We start from the raw sequence: 19,383 nt of genomic DNA, 5'->3' as shown, positions 1-19,383 counted from the left end.
CAGCTAACATTCACTTGTCACTGCAGCTCTAAAGATGTTCTCCTCATCTCACCTGATTTTTAACACTGCAGTTGAGGCCTTCATACAGTATGCAAACGCTAACACATTAGATAAAAAAACTAAGACAGATAATTATCTGAGCTTCTCACCCTTATTCAAATCAGTTTAGACATGGGAAGCTGACTGAGGAAAAGAGGCCAGAGTTGTGTTGCAGACGCTGGGTGTGTGTTACAGAGCCAGTCAGTGTAGAGAAAGCGATACCCGGCCTGTGTGCGGAGATAACGAGGAGACGGAGGCACAGCCCCAATCACACATGAAAAGGATTTTTGCAGTTGAGGTTCTTTTTCCCTGAAGTCCCTCCACCCTCCATCACACACACACACACACACACACACACACACACACACACACACACACACACACACACACACACACACACACACACACACACACACACACACACACACAGAGTTATGACACGAAGCAGCACACACTTCATCCCTGTCGTTCACTCACTCTCTCTTATACACATTTCGCTCCTGGCTCCCTCCTTGTCCTTCTGATCCTCACAAAGACAAAACAAGACCTCGGATCTTGTGCTATCTTTGTATGTTTTTGTCATCGTCTGGGTGTTTCTACTGCTCCTCACTCAAACAGTCTATCGTCAATTACACACACTTTTCCTCAGTAGTTATTCTATTGCACTTGCAAGAGCAGGTTCTGTTTAGTTTCTGCGTCATACAGAATAAAAGAATATTCCGTGTATTCTTGCCTTATTACAGGCTCCTCTCCTCATTTCTTAAAGGCTCCTGTTAATGATCCATCACCTGGCAGTCAACTTTATGCGCGCCCCCCCCCCCCTCCTCTTTTCCTCATCTCTGTTTCTCCTGGTGGGGTTTCCTCCTGCTCTTCCAGAGATTGGCCTTATCAGACAGGAAGTAGTGGATGGTTGCTTCCTGTCCCATATACCCAGGGCAACATAATGGTGCTCAAGTCAGACTGTTTATCAAATATTCAGCGGATACAGCCAAGAGCTCACTGGATCATAACATCAATTTTTAATTGAAGGCCTCAAGAGGTGTCTTTTACTGCTGCCTTTTGTGTACCTGATTTGTGTGTGTGTGTGTGTGTGTGTGTGTGTGCGCGCGCGCGCGCGTGCGCATGGATTGACAGTTATAATTGGGTTGAATCTGCTCCATCCGTAGCTTGTTTGATGCAATATGAATGATCTCTGCCATATTGCATTCAGCTTGGAGCAACATTATTTTAACAATAATGAACATAATTGCATTAAACATGCAGGAGGGCGGTGCTGCCATTGGGAACCAGATGAAGCAGCTCTTCATTAGAGAAATCCTGGTCCAGTTAACACAGGGGGGAGTTATGTCCCTGCAGGTCTGGGGGAGAGAGAAAGGTCATGGAACGCATCTAAAAATCCACAATGCCTGTAAACCGGAGCATTCTTAGTTATCATCATCACCTCTGTTCCATATTTAGGACCGGATAGCCGGCAGCAGTAGTAAAGTTGCCCCCTTGTCACTACAATGGAGGAGGGGTTTAGTAATCCTGGTGGGGGCAATAGCTTCTGGTGGCTCTTTCCCGAGGCAAACGGGTCCCAGGTGAGGGTCCAGACTATTACCCATTTCCTGCTTCACACATCTGAGGTCTTTAAGACCCAGGTTAATGTGCTACTAATAGCTGATTGATCCTGCTTTCGCTTGGGAAGAGTCATCTGTCAGCTATGGCGCCAAACACACACGAGCAGCGACACCAACCTTTACGAGCCTGTTTAGACTATGAGGAGATGTAGACAGAGACAGAGCAACTGTTTTGATGTTTGTGAAGGACATTTGAAAATAAGAAGTGAAAGAAAAGTAACACAACAAAGCAGGAATGCAAAGAAAAGAAGTGTATTGGGTTCTCAGAAGCTGCACAAATGTTGCATTTGTTGTGTATTTTCTGTCTGAGACAAGAAATGATCACAGCCTCAGGTACACTCACTGTAAGCTGGGGGACTGTGTATGCGTGCTGCTCGAGTTACTGCCGCACGCATGTAACAGCGTGTGTGTGTGAGTATGTGTGTATGTGTGTGTGTAAGCATTGACGTCACGGTATTTGCTGGAGGGGATTCAGTCTCTAACTCATGAGTGGGAGAGAAACTCTGTGTGTGTGTGTGTGTGTGTGTGTGTGTGTGTGTGTGTGTGTGTTGGAGCGTGATGTGTAAGAGGCTTTTAAAGTGGGAGAAGTGGAGAAGATTTCGAGTAGATGACAGCTCACTTAGGATACAAAGTGACAGACGAGTGACACTGTCTGCAAAAAAAAAATCCACCTTACACACTCAAAAACAGAGGTACGAGACAAGTGCAGTTAAAGAATGTTACCTCAGATGTACATTTGTTCCATCAAGAGGCCAGAGGTACAACTTTTTACAAAGAGGAAAAGTACAAAATGAACTGACATTTGTACCCTTTTGGGTACACGCTACTATTTTTTGTCATCACATGTTCTATGCACAAGTTGCATTTTATCTGCCTGCCACTTGACTTTTGTACTCAGGTCACCAAGGACAGTGTCTTTGTAGGAACAATTATAAAGCAAAGTTCCTCACAGGAATTCATAGCAGAAGCAGCTCTTTTCTCAGAGTTGCAACACTCCTCATGTGGTAGCGCAAATAGGAAAAACACTGGATATGTAAAAATTCCTGAAATGAACAGACTTAGCCAACTCCCATCCATCCATTTTCCATACCGCTTATCCGTTAAGGGTCATGGGGGGGTGGAACCAATCTCAGCTGACACTGGGCGAGAGGTGGGACACACCCCTGGACAGGCCGCCAGTCTGCTGCAGGGCCATCAGGAGCAATTACGGGTTCAGTGTCTTACTCAAGGATACTTTGACATGGTCACCGATGGAAGTGAGGATCGAACCAGCGACCCTTCGATTGCTAGACGGCCATGCTACCTCTGAGCCGTGCCGCCTCCTATGAGCTGACATATTATGCAAGATGATTTCATTTCTTTTTTTTTGAGCGAAGTAGCAGGTTGAAACACATTAAAATGTGTTGTGTGGATGACAGTATATTTAGTGTGAAGACTAAACAGCAACTGTTTCCTTCCTACAATGCAATTATTGTATTTAAAACGCCCACATCCTACTGATTAAATTGAAGCTCTGATTTCTCTTCATGTAGTTATTTCACTGCTTATGCATTAGAACCATGCATCCCAAACTGGGGTATGAGTGCCCTCAGGGGTACACACAGTTATGTCATGCTCTCAAAATCTTCCATCAAAAATAAACGAGTGTTTGGTGGTTTCCTCTTTCTCCTCTGTGTAGATGTCAACCCACGTTCCTAAACTTGGCTCCAAAATGGAGTAGGACTCTAAGTGAGTGTCACAGAGATTCACACCAATTATGTTCCTCTTTGGTCAGAAAAAATAAGAACCTTTTGCTACAAATTTGTCACCTAACCTGCAGAAACAGGATGAATGGTTGCAATTTCAAGTAAACTCAAACCCAGGGAAATTTTCTCCCAATGCATGAATAGTAGATTTCAGTCAGCCTCAGTCAGCCTGTACATACAGGAGCATGACCCCAATGACCCTGCATGTCGTTTTTGTCCAAATTTCCAGAGCTATCATGAGGAACAGCATGGATTGTTCTGAGCAAGAAGAGGTCCAATAATGTCATCATGGGTAAGTAGCTAATCGGAGTCAACTTCAAAAAATCCCTTTAAGAGGAATTCTGGTCTTGTTTTGATGATGTCTGGTGTTTGAGGAGAGAGAGAGAGAGAGAGAGAGAGAGAGAGAGAGAGAGAGAGAGAGAGAGAGAGAGAGAGAGATTAGCTGATGGTCGACAGATATTAGCTCTGAATTGTTAGCTAGCGCGATAGCCTCCTTGTTTATCAGTCAAAATTTACCAGTATAGACAAGAAATAACAATGATACAGACTGGGCCTGTTCCTCTGTGTGTTCCTGACAAACCAAGCTAACAATGATGTTTGATGCCATAATAATAATAATAATAATAATAATAATAATAATAATAATAACAACTTCTCACAAGATCAGATGAAATAATATTTTGTTTGCATACTTATCAGTGTTTATTCCTGCATGGGCAAAGGACACCAGCTGATGAGACGGTCCTTCATTGTGGCTCAGGGCACATTTGTGTTCATACTACTGACACAATGTGGCTACATGTGGCCCAGACCACCTCAGGATGTATTAAGGCAGACAGGCACTTGTGATCAGATCGCTCATGGCAGATCTTATTACAGGGTGTGCACAGTGCTAAAGACAAGCAGTTCACTTTCCATTTTTGCAAACCTCAGATAAGAGTAATCAAAACATTTCTCAGCAGAAACAAGTTTTATATCAACAGTTTGAACAAGAGCCCCAGTTGGGGGGAGGTTCCTTGTGGAAAATGGGATCAACAACCACCTGACTTCATAGTGACGGATGACAGCTCATGACCTATCACATTCTCTGACAATCTATCCTGAATGTTTTTTTGTTTTTTTTTGGTGTTGTGCCATCAATACTTATTTACAGGTAAAAGTTCATGTTGAAGCATGTTGACAGATGTGGTCTGTGAAATTGTCATTTAATGTGGATTAAAGCAGTACTTCTGCACCCCATTCAAGTACTAACACATAGATGGCTTGAGCTCACAAGAGTTTTTTTCTCCTGCAGCATCAATGTGGAAATGTAGAAAGGGCCGGCCTCATACGTTTAGCTTGAAGCTAATGAAAGATACAGCCAAAAAAAAAATAAAAAAAATTGACCCTTCACAAACTGTTAATCACAGAAAAAAACACAGCAAAAAAGGAAACTTTCTAAACGCAAGGGGCCAATGTAAATGCCATTGGTTTTTGTAAATGGGATTCTGCGGGTTTCAAGAAGTATGTGCTGCTGAAAAGGGGTATGATTCTCTCTTCTTTCACTCACACTCACACGGAGCATCTTTTCTCATGTTCATGTCCTCCCTCTGACCACCAGTATAGTCTCTGACTGCATTAATTATGTTTTACTTCTGTGACTGAACCCTTTCTGTCACCACTACTAATGTAGTGGTATCATACAAGGTTCCTACTCTTGTGACCCGAATTGTGAAACTCAATTCCCGGGCAGTGCATGATGTTCATGTGACTCTTAAAAACTTTTTGTTTTGTACTTGGATGAGCTCAACTGCAACAGTATGAACATAGTCGAAATTTTCCAATCTACAGAACCAGAGAAGGTGTGGATTATTCCAGACGATGTACATGAGGGTTTGTGAATTCCTATTTTTTTGGAATGCTTTTGCCGTTGTTAGTTAGTTGCCATTACTTTCAAGCTAAATATGCACTGATGGCAATATCTAACCTTTGGAGTGACAAAGAAGTGATGCAGTTGGGGAAAATAAATGGTCTTTGTGAAGTTAATACACGTTTCTGGGTGAAATATCACATAACTAATATAGTTATTACTTCACTTAACCCACAAAGCGGGCATGCTGGGATTAATCCGGGATACTCCTGTGCTCAGTTACGGCACTGGCTGGGTGTGCCAGATGTGTCCCAGTTGGCTTGACTTGGTTTATGGAAAGGGCTGTGCAGGTCAAATGGGGCTGTAATTTAATGAGCTGCGATTGACTGGGGTCAGACGTTGGTCATCTTAGGTGGATCTATGGTTCAGTTAAGGCAGCCACACTCATCCTGTATCAACACCATTAGTCATTTAAGGCCAAAAATGGACCAGTGAAGAATTTCACCGAGGCCACATTTGGGCAAAACATTCATTCCTATCAGGGAAACAACTACAGCTGCCAGTATCAGGGTGGAGGAGGGAGCAGGAGAAAACATTAGCGAGAGAGAGTTGTAGGTTTTTTATGTCAGATAAAGTGTCTTTTTTTTGCTGGTTATTCAACCTTTGGCCCTCCAAGTTAGCACTTAAAATAAACCAAACGCGTTGCATTATGCAATCAACGTTTACTTTAAAATAACAACTCAAAGAAAAATACGTCTTTTTGCAGTGACACCATGTTTCCTCAGATGTACACACGTTACAAGACTTTCAGCTCGCCATCGACCTGACTGTTGGTCTTGAACCAGGGATGATGTCACATGGTCCTGTTCACACATAGTCTTGCCCTCTCTCTGTCTCCAGCTCTAAAGTATTTTACCCAGATGTGCTTTCAAGTGCTGAATTGCAACACTGATGGATTTATTGCAAATCAGGAATACTGATGAAATTGGTTTGATAGCCTTTTTGGTACCAAGAGCCCAAACCTAATGAGACAGATTCATGAAGCCTCAGGATATGTGCAAATTGTCATTCAGATATTTTCATCTCACTTGAGTGCTTATTTAATTTGCACCATCAGAGAAAAATCAGCTTTCAATCATGTCTGGTTGTCGTCATGAGTGGTTGCGCTGAAATTGAGAGGCACTGAGAGAATTGTTCAAGTTTAGTCGGGTTTCCTTGAACATATTGGATGCACATTTCGAAGTATTACATTCGAAAAAGGTTGACTGAATCTGCCACATTGGAAAACATCCGCTTGAGGTTTCTTTTTTTTTTGTGTGTCTTTTTTTGACAAAGAGACTCTCCTCCCCGCACCTTCGTGGATATTCCCAAACTTTGCCTTTGTCTCTAAACAGCAGCAAAATGTCCAAAACTAGTTGGTACTGAAGGACAGACAACTACTTAATCTGAAGGCAATTCCTCCAATCCCGCTTCGTTTTCGCTGACAGAGGGCTTGTTTTCTGTTGCTTACGATGCCTATACCTCCACCTACATGCAGAATTATGCAACCTATGTGACTCACTCCAGAACAGTCGATGGAAATACTGAATGCCCTTTTCTTTTAATTTTGTTCATATCCACCGTTTGTTTAAAATTCACTTGACAGTTAAGCGGAACCACAACTTTTGACTTGTTGGTTTGTCGCTCTGCTAGACTAGACCTGAACTGTGATTTGCCAGTGAAAGAGGAAGAGAGAGAGAGAGAGAGAGAGAGAGAGAGAGAAAAAAAATGTAGTGGTTCATCAATGGAAGGAACAAACTTTTAATCATATATGAGAGAGTTATTGAGGCGACAAAACAGGATGAAGTCTTGGAGCTGTGATGTCGAGCTCTGACACAATGAGCTCCAGGATCTGATCTCATACCTGGCTTTAGTGATGTGAGAATACGATGGAGAGAGCAGAGAGAACAAGGCCCTGCAGTGTGTAGAGGGTGACAACATGACAGGCTGTAATAATATGCACTGAGTAGGAACAGAAACCAACATTCTGTGATATTAGCTCTCAGATTTGCCTGGAGGTGATCACAGACGCAGCATAACTGTCTTCAGCACACATCGACGCACACGTACAGGTAGAAAGATACAGCACACATTTGCGTAAACACACACACACACACACACGTGCAGATGCCGACATACGCAATGTCTCAAGTGAAATTCCACACCATCCCTCTGTTCTGCCTCAGGTTACATTGTGGTGTATGAACAGCAGCTTTTCCACTGAGACTTAGAGGAACAAGTGAACATTCCACTGATAACTTCTTTAAAATGAGGACATGCAGTGAAAAGAAATAAGTATAAAAGAAGAAATATGAATTTTTGTACTCAGGTCAGCGCTGCTGACAAAATTCTATGCATTTAAGGTCATTTTAGAGACAATGGGATCCAATTTCCTCATAGCTTTTCTTTCTTTCTGCAAAAGCAAGTGAAAAGAATTGACATAAAAAAGCTCAAGTTGAAAATGTTTCATTTATCCTATCCTGTTAAGAGCTCTCAGTCCATTAAACAAAATATGAATAAATAAATCCATTCAGTTCACCGCGTTCTTCATGAAGCATTGAAAACAAGCGAGCACCGTAGAGTTGCTGTGCCAATTTAAAGGAAACGTTGTTATCAAGATGACTTATCATTATTTAATTTTATTATTATTATATAAATTTGTGCATACATATTTTGACGACCTGCATCTCATTATACTTTGTTTTATGCTAATACCGGGTAAAAGATGCACATGGGATGTATGCAGCACTGATAGGAGGTGTCACGAGAGGCTAATGGAGAATATTTAATTCTCAACAGAGCCAAATGTTTCGAAGGCCACACTCATAAATCGTCTGTCTCCAAAAGTTTTGGAGAGCCTCTCTGGTTATCGCTGAAAGCTTCCATCGATCTCAGGTAACTGCACCGATTGTTTGTCTGAGTGAGCAGGAGAGCGCTAAGTGGGCATTAAGATGTGTGGTACATTGTTGTTGTTTTTTTTCTCTTCTCTATAAAGTACTGATTCAATATCAAAATAAGATATTAGCTGTGTGATGAACGGGATCATTTAGTGTCCTTTCAGACAATTGTTAGGACTGGAGAAATCCTGACAAGATTAACGAGACAATATAAACAAATTAAACATAAATTTACATAACAAAAAATGAGGGGAAGGGAACTAGAGAACACTGCACAAGTTTGAAATAATTCAATTTATTATTGTTTTTAATTTACATGGAAAAATTATGACAACCTCTTCAAGGGCTGCTTCGCCTAATCGGTCTCTTTAAATTTGCAACTGTAAATATTTAGCCAAATTTTGATCCCAGTTCATTCCTAAATTATATTTTGTGTCACCGATCAAAGCAGATCAGATGAGATATTCTTCCAAGAATATCTGAAAATTACGTCGGCCATATTTCTATTGAGAAAAAAATTGTACCTCCGGAAAGATAGTGAGCCAACTTGGTATTATAAAATGTGTTGCACCAGTGCTAGCTTGTTTTCAGAGTTACATATGGTACCTTTAAATCCAAACCATAACTCCTTTGACCGCTGACCCATGACTGACCCTTTTAATGCTTTGGTAAAACTGGGACTGATTCTTCCACGGTATTAAATGAAACTGACATTTTCCATCACTGAATTCATCACCTTTACTTTCCTACTTGTCTGCACTCCTCTCCTTTCAACTGATACATTTCCTTCACTGCCTACACAAGACTTTTAACTTCATTCCCAATGTCAGCTGTTTGAAATGTTTCAACACACCCACACATGCCAGTTGTTCCTCTCTCACCCACAGATTTGATCCAACCTCTTACCCACGCACTGAAAAACATCCTATTCCTGGATCAGTGGTCTTGAAAAAGAAAAAGAAAATGAAAACAGCATCATCGTATCATACCAGCATTGTTTGGGTGTTACTGACTGCAGTGATAGAGACACATTAAAGAATTGTGTTTTTATTGGAGACATGACATGAAGTATGAATGTACATGAACAAAAATGCGATGACTGGAGCATGCAGTATTGATCCTTTCCACCTTGTAAGTTCTCTCAGAGGGAGCAATGTGGGAAAAGTACCAATGATGAGTCACTGGAAAGGCCCCTGTGAGTAACTGGAGGTAACGCTGGCATGTGTACTCACACATGCATGAATAGCAGACATGTGATGAATGCTGGCCTCTGTCCTTCCATCGCGGCTCCTGCCAGATACATTTCTACTTTGTTTACACTTTGAAAACCTAAGATATTTGCCTCTAAAACACACACGGCAACAACATGTTCTCCAGATCCACAGTAGCTTTTCCCTCCTCAAAGCCACAGCTACAGAATCTCTCAGTCAGATTCTCGTCTTGTCAGTCTTTCAGACATGAAATATATAAGATGTCAGACCTCGTCTCTGTGTTAAAGTGGCATCCTGCTGTCATTTATATGCTTGATTCAGCCTACATTTATCGAATGAGCCACGATCCTTGGCATCGGGAGCGTGTGGCAGCAAGGATGCTCTGGCTCTGCCTCACAGAGGGAATATACTGTAAGTTCTGCTGTCGATTAATGACTGCCATAAGTGCTAGAGACACTGGCCATCATAAAATGTTCATCAGGATCTATTGGCGGTGATCCACCGTACAAACAGTCAACTTGCAACTGTGCGCATAACTCCGAGTGGACTCCACTCGCGGCAACCTGGCTCCTGTGGGTACGTTTGCATGCCCTCCATCAAGATTAGATCAGAGAGTTTTAAAGCGTGGGGGCTCCAGACAGTTTATTGCTCAAACAAGTGTCCGTTGAGTAACGATGGTTCAATGGTTCGATCCCTCCATCCCTCTGAGACTATATTTAAGTGTCCTTTGACGTGTCCACCCTCAGAATGTGATAGTGAATGGGTGAATTCAGCAACATTATAAAGCACTTTGAGCAACGCCAAGGTAGAAGGTGCTACACAAATACAGTCCAGTTTATATTGAGTTGAACAAACTCATTAAATGTTATTTGATTAAGAATTTCAGAGGGGGAGGGGGTGACTCAGAACCGATCACTTTCATTTCATTTTTTTCATTTAATTCAATTTCATGTATTTGGTGTACTCTGAATATAAGTTCAAATAGCAATATTAGGTATTTTGGTTAATAGTTGCCTGTCTATTGGATACAGTAGCTTAATACTCCAGAAATTAAACTGTAGGTCATGTAATGATGCATGGGGAGGTTAGGAGTGGTTGAAACTCTTCTTCTCTGCTTTCTTTGTCACCATCTCTTCATAAATGGATGAGACAGAGTAATATCCAGAGCTTCACCACCCACAAATGTGTCATTACGACCCCAAATCCTATCATTATTAATGAATCTGATTTACCCTCCTTTTCCTGTTGACGCATTGCAACGAAACAATTCTAATGGTGCTCAAAGCGCCACCTGACATGGCACGTGACAAGCCATGGCGCTGCCATGCTGGCATACATAATAATAAGCGGCAAAGTGGAGCCTCAAATTGCGTAAAGAGAGGGAATGGATTAGATGACCATAGATGTGTAGGAGTAAATGTAAGAGGATTGGTCACATGTCCAATAAACTGTGTGGAAAACAGACAGATGAACAATCAAGCAGCTGTAAGCCTGTAGTCAACAACAGTTTACCATAATCTGTCCTCATCATCCCCTCTTTTCCTGGCCCCCGACCATCTCTTCCTTCTATGGTATCTTCACCTTTGATTCCACCCAAAAGCTACTTCCTGATATTTGCTGAATTCCCTGCTACCACACCTCATCTCCCTTTTTATGTGTTCCATCTCACTTTGCCCGCTAACATTTATAGTTTTTATTCATTTCCATCCTCAGCTGTCTCTATGCACCCCCCCTCCTCTGAACCCTCTCACCCACCCTTCACTTATGCACCCAGCAGACAATAGACAAGAGGTTTACTATAATCATTACTCTCATCACCCTTTCCCCTCAGAGTACCCCCGTTTCACTTCCGTTTAATGAGGAAAATTGTAGGTCATCCAACAGGAGCATTTGTGAGCTGAACCAATCACCACACACACTTACGTAAACAAGCCCCCCCCCTCCCCAGTTAAATCCATTGCTGGGTGCAACACTGGAATAAATAACATCAGGTTCAAGCAGATTCATTTGTCAAATGCTGGTCTACATATGTTCTATTTTTAAGTTTAATGTCTCGGTCCCCACTTTTGTAAACAGACTCCGGTGAGGACAGACAGACGTTGATTGACAGCTCAAACATGCTGTGCTAACTCAATGGAGAGCACAAAAGGTTTGTTTTTGTCCTCTTATTTCGTCTTTAAAGATGAGTGAAAATGTTCACAAATCCTGGTGATGGCTGGCAACTCTTTTTTTTTAAGCCTGGCATTGAATCTGCCCTGCTATTGTGACTCTTCAACTCAATATCCATCAGGGCAGACTTTTTGCTAGCACACATGCAAAATTCCCCGTTCTTGTGGGTTCAATTCCCAGGCAGTGCATGCATTTTATTATCATCTATGTATCCCATATGCTTGGGCCGGTGGTCGATGCTGCCAATCATCAACCACTGCCATCGTAACATGATTTCAAAGTCTTCTGTATTTGAGGAGCTGGGCCCTCTCAGATTTGCCTTCAGGCCAGACAGTCATATTCATAGCAGGCAGCTTACACTGCCAGACAAATCATTGCAGCAGTGCTGCTGGTGTAGTAGTAGTAGTGGTATCCTTGGGGGTTGCTAGCATGCTAGCGCTCAAACAGAAAACAACACATAATCCACTTATATCAATTAGTTACCAACAAAGGTTTGATTATTAATTCATGTTGATTTATTTATTTACTTTTTTACAATAACTCACTACGTGAGAACGTGTCACCTGCCTTCTCTTTATTTTCTTCATGTCCATCATGCTAGGGTGCGCAAGTAGGAAGCACTGTTAGTGTAGTAGTATCATACAAGATTCCCATTTTTGTGACCTGGGTTCGATTCCCGGGCAGTGCATCTTTGTTGAAACCCTATGTCTAATCTGAATCACATATGAGTGCTACTGCTTGTCCTTGATAGTCCATCCCTCAATGCTTATCACATGTGGGATTTCTAAAAGTGCCAGAATACTGATCAGAGTCACTGCCGGTAAATACCCCTCTGTAGCGTCAGGAGTGGATGCTGACCGTGTTCATTGGAGACAAAAGCCAGAAGTTGTGAGTATGTGTGGGGAAAAGGCTGATATGACTCAGCAACTTTTGTAGGTGTAACACGGATGAATGGAAACAGAATTACTGAAGAGAAATTTTCTTTGTTGCTTGGGGCCTCATTTAACCCCTTCGCCGTGTCTAAATGACCTTCACATTAATTCCTGTCAGCACTGTTAGTGTAGTGGTATCATACAAGATTCCCATTCTTGTGACCTGGGTTCGATTCCCAGGCAGTGCATTGCCAGACACGTGAGAGCCCTGCAAATTGTACGTAATGAAAGTAACAAAATGTCCTATCCATGTATGTAAATATTAATAAAATATATAACTCAGCCTTAAAAGATGAACATAATTGAGTCCAGGGGTTGGTCTAGATAAGTTTGTACTTCTCCCTACCCCCTTTTGTACGTGAAGCACATTATTTCCTTTCGTACTGTTTTGTTGTTTGCTTGTATTATGTTGTTTGCTCGTTTTCTTAATTTTATTGTTAACATGATTGAAATAGAGAAAATCAATCAATTAATCAAACAATCAATCAATCAAAGGGTAAGGCTGTGGAAAAGTGCTCTTGGAAGTGGCAGAGCGCTGTTAGTGTAGTGGTTTCATACAAGACTTCAGTTTAACCTGCTAAGATGTCTTTTCATCATCAAGTCTGCAAAATGCAGTTCATTCACTCCTGTGTGGTTTCTTTGGCCAGAACAGTAAAAAAAAACAACAACACAAAGAAGGTTAGCAAAATGCTAACTTTACCTCTTCTGTTTGAGCATGAGGATGCAATTGCTCCTCTTGCTCTGTTGCTCAGGTCAGCACAGGTCATACAGTCAACATTGCATTTCCAATACCTGACTCCACCACATGTCAGCACTGTTAGTGTAGTGGTATCCTACAAGACTCCCATTCTTGTGACCTGGGTTCGATTCCCAGGCAGTGCATCTGTGTTACCATGACTTACCTCAGCCAGGATATCCTGTTGAGTCCTAACTTCCAGAAAAGAAAAGCAAGCCCACTTGTGTCTTTCAGACATGCTACATAAGCTAACACTGATGATCATCATCACTTTATCGTTCCAGCACATATTAATTGTGCTTCAGTAGAATCAGCTGATTATAGGAAAAAACAACACCAAAAAAGGCTAGCAAAATGCTAACTTTACCTCCCGTGTTTGAACATGAGGATGCAATTGCTCCTCTTGCTCTGTTGCACAGGCAACTGCCACTGTCTGAACCACACTTTTGAGCAGCCCTACTGTCCTGGTATCACACAAGATTCCCTATCTTGTGACAATAAAACCCAATGTAGCTGCTGAAATCCCTAACGAGGATTTGAACACCTGTGTGTACTGTGTTGACCCAGGAGTGAATGGTGATGACATTCATTCCCATTGCAGAAAAGCCTTTGCGCTTCAAATGACATGCAGTAAACTTTGCATTTCCAATCCCTGATTTGACCTCACATCAGCACTATTAGTGTAGTGGTATCATACAAGACTCCCATTCTTGTGACCTGGGTTCGATTCCCAGGCAGTGCATTCATGTTTGAATGATTTACCTCTGCCAGGATATCCTGTTGAGTCCTAATGTCCACTTTCTGGATGAGGATGTCAGTTGAACCTGCTAACAGGGGTGTCAAACTGATCCAGTAAAGGGCCGTGTGGCTGCAGGTTTTCATTCCAACCAAGCAAAAGCAACACCTGATCTAACCAATGAGCCATGTGGACACAGCTTGATTGATTTAAGTAGATTCAGGTGTTGCTTTTCCTCGGTTGCAATGAAAACCTGCAGCCACACGGCCCTTTACTGGACCAGTTTGACACCTGTGTGCTAAGATGTCTTGTCATCATCAAGTCTGCAAAATGCAGTTCATTCACTCCTGTGTGGTTTCTAGGGCCAGAACAGAAAAAAACAACAACACAAAAAAGGCTAGCAAAATGCTAACTTAACCTCTTCTGTTTGAGCATGAGGATGATATTGCTCCTCTTGCTCTGTTGCTCAGGTCAGCACAGGTCATACAGTCAACATTGCATTTCCAATACCTGACACAACCATGTGTCAGCACTGTTAGTGTAGTGGTATCATACAAGACTCCCATTCTTGTGACCTGGGTTCAATTCCCAGGCGGTGCATTCATGTAACCATGGGCTGCAGGTCCTTGTTGTGGTATGGTGGACTTGAAGACTCCAGTGGAACCTACAAGGATGTTTTCAGCTCCATCATGTGAGCTCTGCAAAAATACAGCCTCTCTTGTTTGAAACCACTTCAGCAGAAGCGCTGCTCCATAGTGTGGCACTGACGGGAGACGGTAAAAGTAAGGTGTTACGATATTAGCACACTGCCTGTTCTTCTTCCCTCCAGCTTCACTTATCACTCAACATAAATCCCCTTCATATCACACTTGCCACCAGGACTGTTAGTGTAGTGGTATCATGCAAGATTCCCAATCTTGTGACCAGGGTTCGATTCCCAGGCAGTGCAATACCAGACACGTGAGAGCCCTGCAAATTGTACGTAATGAAAGTAACAAAATGTCCTATCCATGTATGTAAATATTAATAAAATATATAACTCAGCCTTAAAAAATGAACATAATTGAGTCCAGGGGTTGGTCTAGATAAGTTTGTACTTCTCCCACCCCCTTTTGTACGTGAAGCACATTATTTCCTTTCGTACTGTTTTGTTGTTTGCTTGTATTATGTTGTTTGCTCGTTTTCTTAATTTTATTGTTAACATGATTGAAATAGAGAAAATCAATCAATTAATCAAACAATCAATCAATCAAACGGTAAGGCTGTGGAAAAGTGCTCTTGGAAGTGGCAGAGCGCTGTTAGTGTAGTGGTTTCAAACAAGGTTCCCATTCTTGTGACCTGGGTTCAATTCCCAGGTGCTGCGTTCATGTTACCATAGGCTACAGGTCCTTGTTGAGGTATGGTGGACTTGAAGTCTCCAGTGGAACCTACAAGGATGTTTTCAGCTCCATCATGTGAGTTCTGCAAAAATATGGCCTCTCTTGTTTGAAACCACTTCAGCAGAAGCGCTGCTCCATAGTGTGGTACTGACGGGAGAAGGGAAAAGTAAGGTGTTACAATATTAGCACACTTCCTGTTCTTCTTCCCTCCAGCTTCACTTATCACTCAACATAAATCCCCTTCATAACACACTTGCCACCAGCACTGTTAGTGTAGTGGTATCATACAAGATTCCCAGGCAGTGCCTTTGTTTCACCATGATTTACCTCTGCCAGGATATCCTGTTGAGTCCTAACATCCACTTTCTGGATGAGGATGTCAGTTTAACCTGCAAAGATGTCTTTTCATCATCAAGTCTGCAAAATGCAGTTCATTCACTCCTGTGTGGTTTCTTTGGCCAGAACAGTAAAAAAAACAACAACACAAAGAAGGCTAGCAAAATGCTAACTTTACCTCTTCTGTTTGAGCATGAGGATGCAATTGCTCCTCTTGCTCTGTTGCTCAGGTCAGCACAGGTCATACAGTCAACATTGCATTTCCAATACCTGACACAACCATGTGTCAGCACTGTTAGTGTAGTGGTATCATACAAGACTCCCATTCTTGTGACCTGGGTTCGATTCCCAGGCAGTGCATCTATGTCACCATGACTTACCTCAGCCAGGGTATCCTGTTGAGTCCTAACTTCCAGAAAAGAAAAGCAAGCCCACTTATGTCTTTCAGACATGCTACATAAGCTAACACTGATGATCATCATCACTTTATCGTTCCAGCACATATTAATTGTGCTTCAGTAGAATCAGCTGATTATAGGAAAAACAACACAAAAAAAAGGCTGGCAAAATGCTAACTTTACCTCTTCTGTTTGAGCATGAGGATGCAATTGCTCCTCTTGCTCTGTTGCACAGGCAACTGCCACTGTCTGAACCACACTTTTGAGCAGCCCTACTGTCCTGGTATCACACAAGATTCCCTATCTTGTGACAATAAAACCCAATGTAGCTGCTGAAATCCCTAACGAGGATTTGAACACCTGTGTGTACTGTGTTGACCCAGGAGTGAATGGTGATGACATTCATTCCCATTGCAGAAAAGCCTTTGCGCTTCAAATGACATGCAGTAAACTTTGCATTTCCAATCCCTGATTTGACCTCACATCAGCACTATTAGTGTAGTGGTATCATACAAGACTCCCATTCTTGTGTCCTGGGTTCGATTCCCAGGCAGTGCATTCATGTTCGAATGATTTACCTCTGCCAGGATATCCTGTTGAGTCCTAATGTCCACTTTCTGGATGAGGATGTCAGTTGAACCTGCTAACAGGGGTGTCAAACTGATCCAGTAAAGGGCCGTGTGGCTGCAGGTTTTCATTCCAACCAAGCAAAAGCAACACCTGATCCAACCAATGAGCCATGTTGACACAGCTTGATTGATTTAAGTTGATTCAGGTGTTGCTTTTCCTCGGTTGCAATGAAAACCTGCAGCCACACGGCCCTTTCCTGGACCAGTTTGACACCTGTGTGCTAAGATGTCTTGTCATCATCAAGTCTGCAAAATGCAGTTCATTCACTCCTGTGTGGTTTCTTTGGCCAGAACAGAAAAAAACAACAACACAAAAAAGGCTAGCAAAATGCTAACTTAACCTCTTCTGTTTGAGCATGAGGATGCAATTGCTCCTCTTGCTCTGTTGCTCAGGTCAGCACAGGTCATACAGTCAACATTGCATTTCCAATACCTGACACAACCATGTGTCAGCACTGTTAGTGTAGTGGTATCATACAAGACTCCCATTCTTGTGACCTGGGTTCGATTCCCAGGCGGTGCATTCATGTAGCCATAGGCTGCAGGTCCTTGTTGAGGTATGGTGGACTTGAAGACTCCAGTGGAACCTACAAGGATGTTTTCAGCTCCATCATGTGAGCTCTGCAAAAATACAGCCTCTCTTGTTTGAAACCACTTCAGCAGAAGCGCTGCTCCATAGTGTGGCACTGACGGGAGAAGGTAAAAGTAAGGTGTTACGATATTAGCACACTGCCTGTTCTTCTTCCCTCCAGCTTCACTTATCACTCAACATAAATCCCCTTCATATCACACTTGCCACCAGGACTGGTAGTGTAGTGGTATCATACAAGATTCCGGTTTTTGTGCCACATGTGAAGGGGATTTATGTTGAGTGATAAGTGAAGCTGGAGGGAGGAAGAACAGGCAGTGTGCTAATATCGTAACACCTTACTTTTACCTTATCCCGTCAGTGCCACACTATGGAGCAGCGCTTCTGCTGAAGTGGTTTCAAACAAGAGAGGCTGTATTTTTGCAGAGCTCACATGTTGGAGCTGAAAACATCCTTGTAGGTTCCACTGGAGTCTTCAAGTCCACCATACCTCAACAAGGACCTGCAGCCTATGGTTACATGAATGCACCGCCTGGGAATCGAACCCAGGTCACAAGAATGGGAGTCTTGCATGATACCACTACACTAACAGTGCTGACACATGGTTGTGTCAGGTATTGGAAATGCAATGTTGACTGTATGACCTGTGCTGACCTGAGCAACAGAGCAAGAGGAGCAATTGCATCCTCATGCTCAAACAGAAGAGGTAAAGTTAGCATTTTGCTAGCCTTTTTTTTTCCGGTCCAGTACAGAGAAACCACACAGGAGTGAATGAAGTGCATTCTGCAGACTTGATGATGAGAAGACATCTTCCCAGGTTCAACTGACATCCTCATCCAGAAAGTGGACGTTAGGACTCAACAGGATATCCTGGCTGAGGTAAATCATGAGAAAATGAATGCACTGCCTGGGAATCGAACCCAGGTCACAAGAATGGGAATCTTGTATGATACCACTACACTAACAGTGCTGGGGGCAGTCCTCTGCCACTTCCACTTTTCCAAAGCCTTACCCTTTGATGGATTGATAAATTGTTTGATAAATTGTCTTTATTTCAATCATGTTAACAATAAAATTAAGAAAACGAGTAACCAACATAAAACAAGTAAACAACAAAACAGTAGAAAGGAAATAATGTGTATGAGGTACACACAGGAGTGAATGAGCAGCATTCTGCAGACTTGATGATGAGAAGACATAGTTGTAGGTTCTCCTGACATCCTCATCCAGAAAGTGGGCGTTAACACTCAACAGGACATCCTGGCCGAGATAATTCATGAGAACACAATTGCACTGCCTGGGAATCGAACCCAGGTCACAAGAATGGGAGTCTTGTATGATACCACTACACTAACAGTGCCGATGTGAGGTCACAGCAGGGACTGGAAACGCAAAGTTTACTGCATGTCAGTTGAAGAGGAAAGGCTTTTCTGCAATGGGAATGAATGTCATCACCATTCACTCCTGGGTCAACACAGTACACACAGGTGTTCAAATCCTCGTTAGGGATTTCAGCAGCTACGTTGGGTTTTATTGTCACGAGATAGGGAATCTTGTGTGATACCAGGACAGTAGGGCTGCTCAAAAGTGTGGTACAGACAGTGGCAGTTGCCTGTGCAACAGAGCAAGAGGAGCAATTGCATCCTCATGTTCAAACACAGGAGGTAAAGTTAGCATTTTGCTAGCCTTTTTTTGGTGTTGTTGTTTCTTTTCTGGCCAAAGAAACCACACAGGAGTGAATGAACTGCATTTTGCAGACTCGATGATGAGAAGACATCTTAGCAGGTTCTACTGACATCCTCATTCAGAAAGTGGATGTGAGGACACCCTGGCGGAGGTAAATCATGGTGACACAAAAGTGCTGCCTGGGAACTGAACCCAGGGCACAAAAACCAGAATCTTGTATGATACCACTACACTAACAGTGCTGGTGGCAAGTCTGATGTGAAGGGGATCTATGTTGAGTGATAAGTGAAGCTGGAGGGAAGAAGAACAGGCAGTGTGCTAATATTGTAACACCTTACTTTTACCTTCTCCAGTCAGTACCACACTATGGAGCAGTGCTTCTGCTGAAGTGGTT

The 19,383-nt window shown here is 42.5% G+C and overlaps 10 non-coding genes across 10 annotated transcripts; 7 read left to right on the top strand and 3 right to left on the bottom strand.

Annotated features, from left to right (window-relative positions):
- Positions 1–12,617: 12,617 nt before the first annotated feature.
- On the top strand, positions 12,618–12,688 carry trnag-ccc (transfer RNA glycine (anticodon CCC)). Its single transcript has one exon. It is a non-coding gene; the product is annotated as a tRNA-Gly (tRNA).
- A 623-nt stretch (positions 12,689–13,311) lies between these two features.
- trnag-ccc (transfer RNA glycine (anticodon CCC)) lies at positions 13,312–13,382 on the top strand. Its single transcript has one exon. It is a non-coding gene; the product is annotated as a tRNA-Gly (tRNA).
- Positions 13,383–13,907: 525 nt separating this feature from the next.
- On the top strand, positions 13,908–13,978 carry trnag-ccc (transfer RNA glycine (anticodon CCC)). The gene has a single exon. It is a non-coding gene; the product is annotated as a tRNA-Gly (tRNA).
- Positions 13,979–14,501: 523 nt separating this feature from the next.
- trnag-ccc (transfer RNA glycine (anticodon CCC)) lies at positions 14,502–14,572 on the top strand. Its single transcript has one exon. It is a non-coding gene; the product is annotated as a tRNA-Gly (tRNA).
- Positions 14,573–15,976: 1,404 nt separating this feature from the next.
- On the top strand, positions 15,977–16,047 carry trnag-ccc (transfer RNA glycine (anticodon CCC)). The gene has a single exon. It is a non-coding gene; the product is annotated as a tRNA-Gly (tRNA).
- Positions 16,048–16,572: 525 nt separating this feature from the next.
- On the top strand, positions 16,573–16,643 carry trnag-ccc (transfer RNA glycine (anticodon CCC)). Its single transcript has one exon. It is a non-coding gene; the product is annotated as a tRNA-Gly (tRNA).
- A 523-nt stretch (positions 16,644–17,166) lies between these two features.
- Positions 17,167–17,237, top strand: trnag-ccc (transfer RNA glycine (anticodon CCC)). Its single transcript has one exon. It is a non-coding gene; the product is annotated as a tRNA-Gly (tRNA).
- Positions 17,238–17,827: 590 nt separating this feature from the next.
- Positions 17,828–17,898, bottom strand: trnag-ccc (transfer RNA glycine (anticodon CCC)). The gene has a single exon. It is a non-coding gene; the product is annotated as a tRNA-Gly (tRNA).
- A 304-nt stretch (positions 17,899–18,202) lies between these two features.
- Positions 18,203–18,273, bottom strand: trnag-ccc (transfer RNA glycine (anticodon CCC)). Its single transcript has one exon. It is a non-coding gene; the product is annotated as a tRNA-Gly (tRNA).
- A 319-nt stretch (positions 18,274–18,592) lies between these two features.
- trnag-ccc (transfer RNA glycine (anticodon CCC)) lies at positions 18,593–18,663 on the bottom strand. Its single transcript has one exon. It is a non-coding gene; the product is annotated as a tRNA-Gly (tRNA).
- Between the last annotated feature and the right edge of the window lie 720 nt (positions 18,664–19,383).

Source organism: Aulostomus chinensis, chromosome 9, assembly GCF_037954235.1.
Source record: "Aulostomus chinensis isolate RoL2024-O1b breed Wild chromosome 9, RoL_Achi_v1.0, whole genome shotgun sequence".
NCBI classification, from domain to species: domain Eukaryota; kingdom Metazoa; phylum Chordata; class Actinopteri; order Syngnathiformes; family Aulostomidae; genus Aulostomus; species Aulostomus chinensis.
Note: the sequence above shows the minus strand (reverse complement) of the source record. Positions and strands in the feature narration are given on the sequence as shown.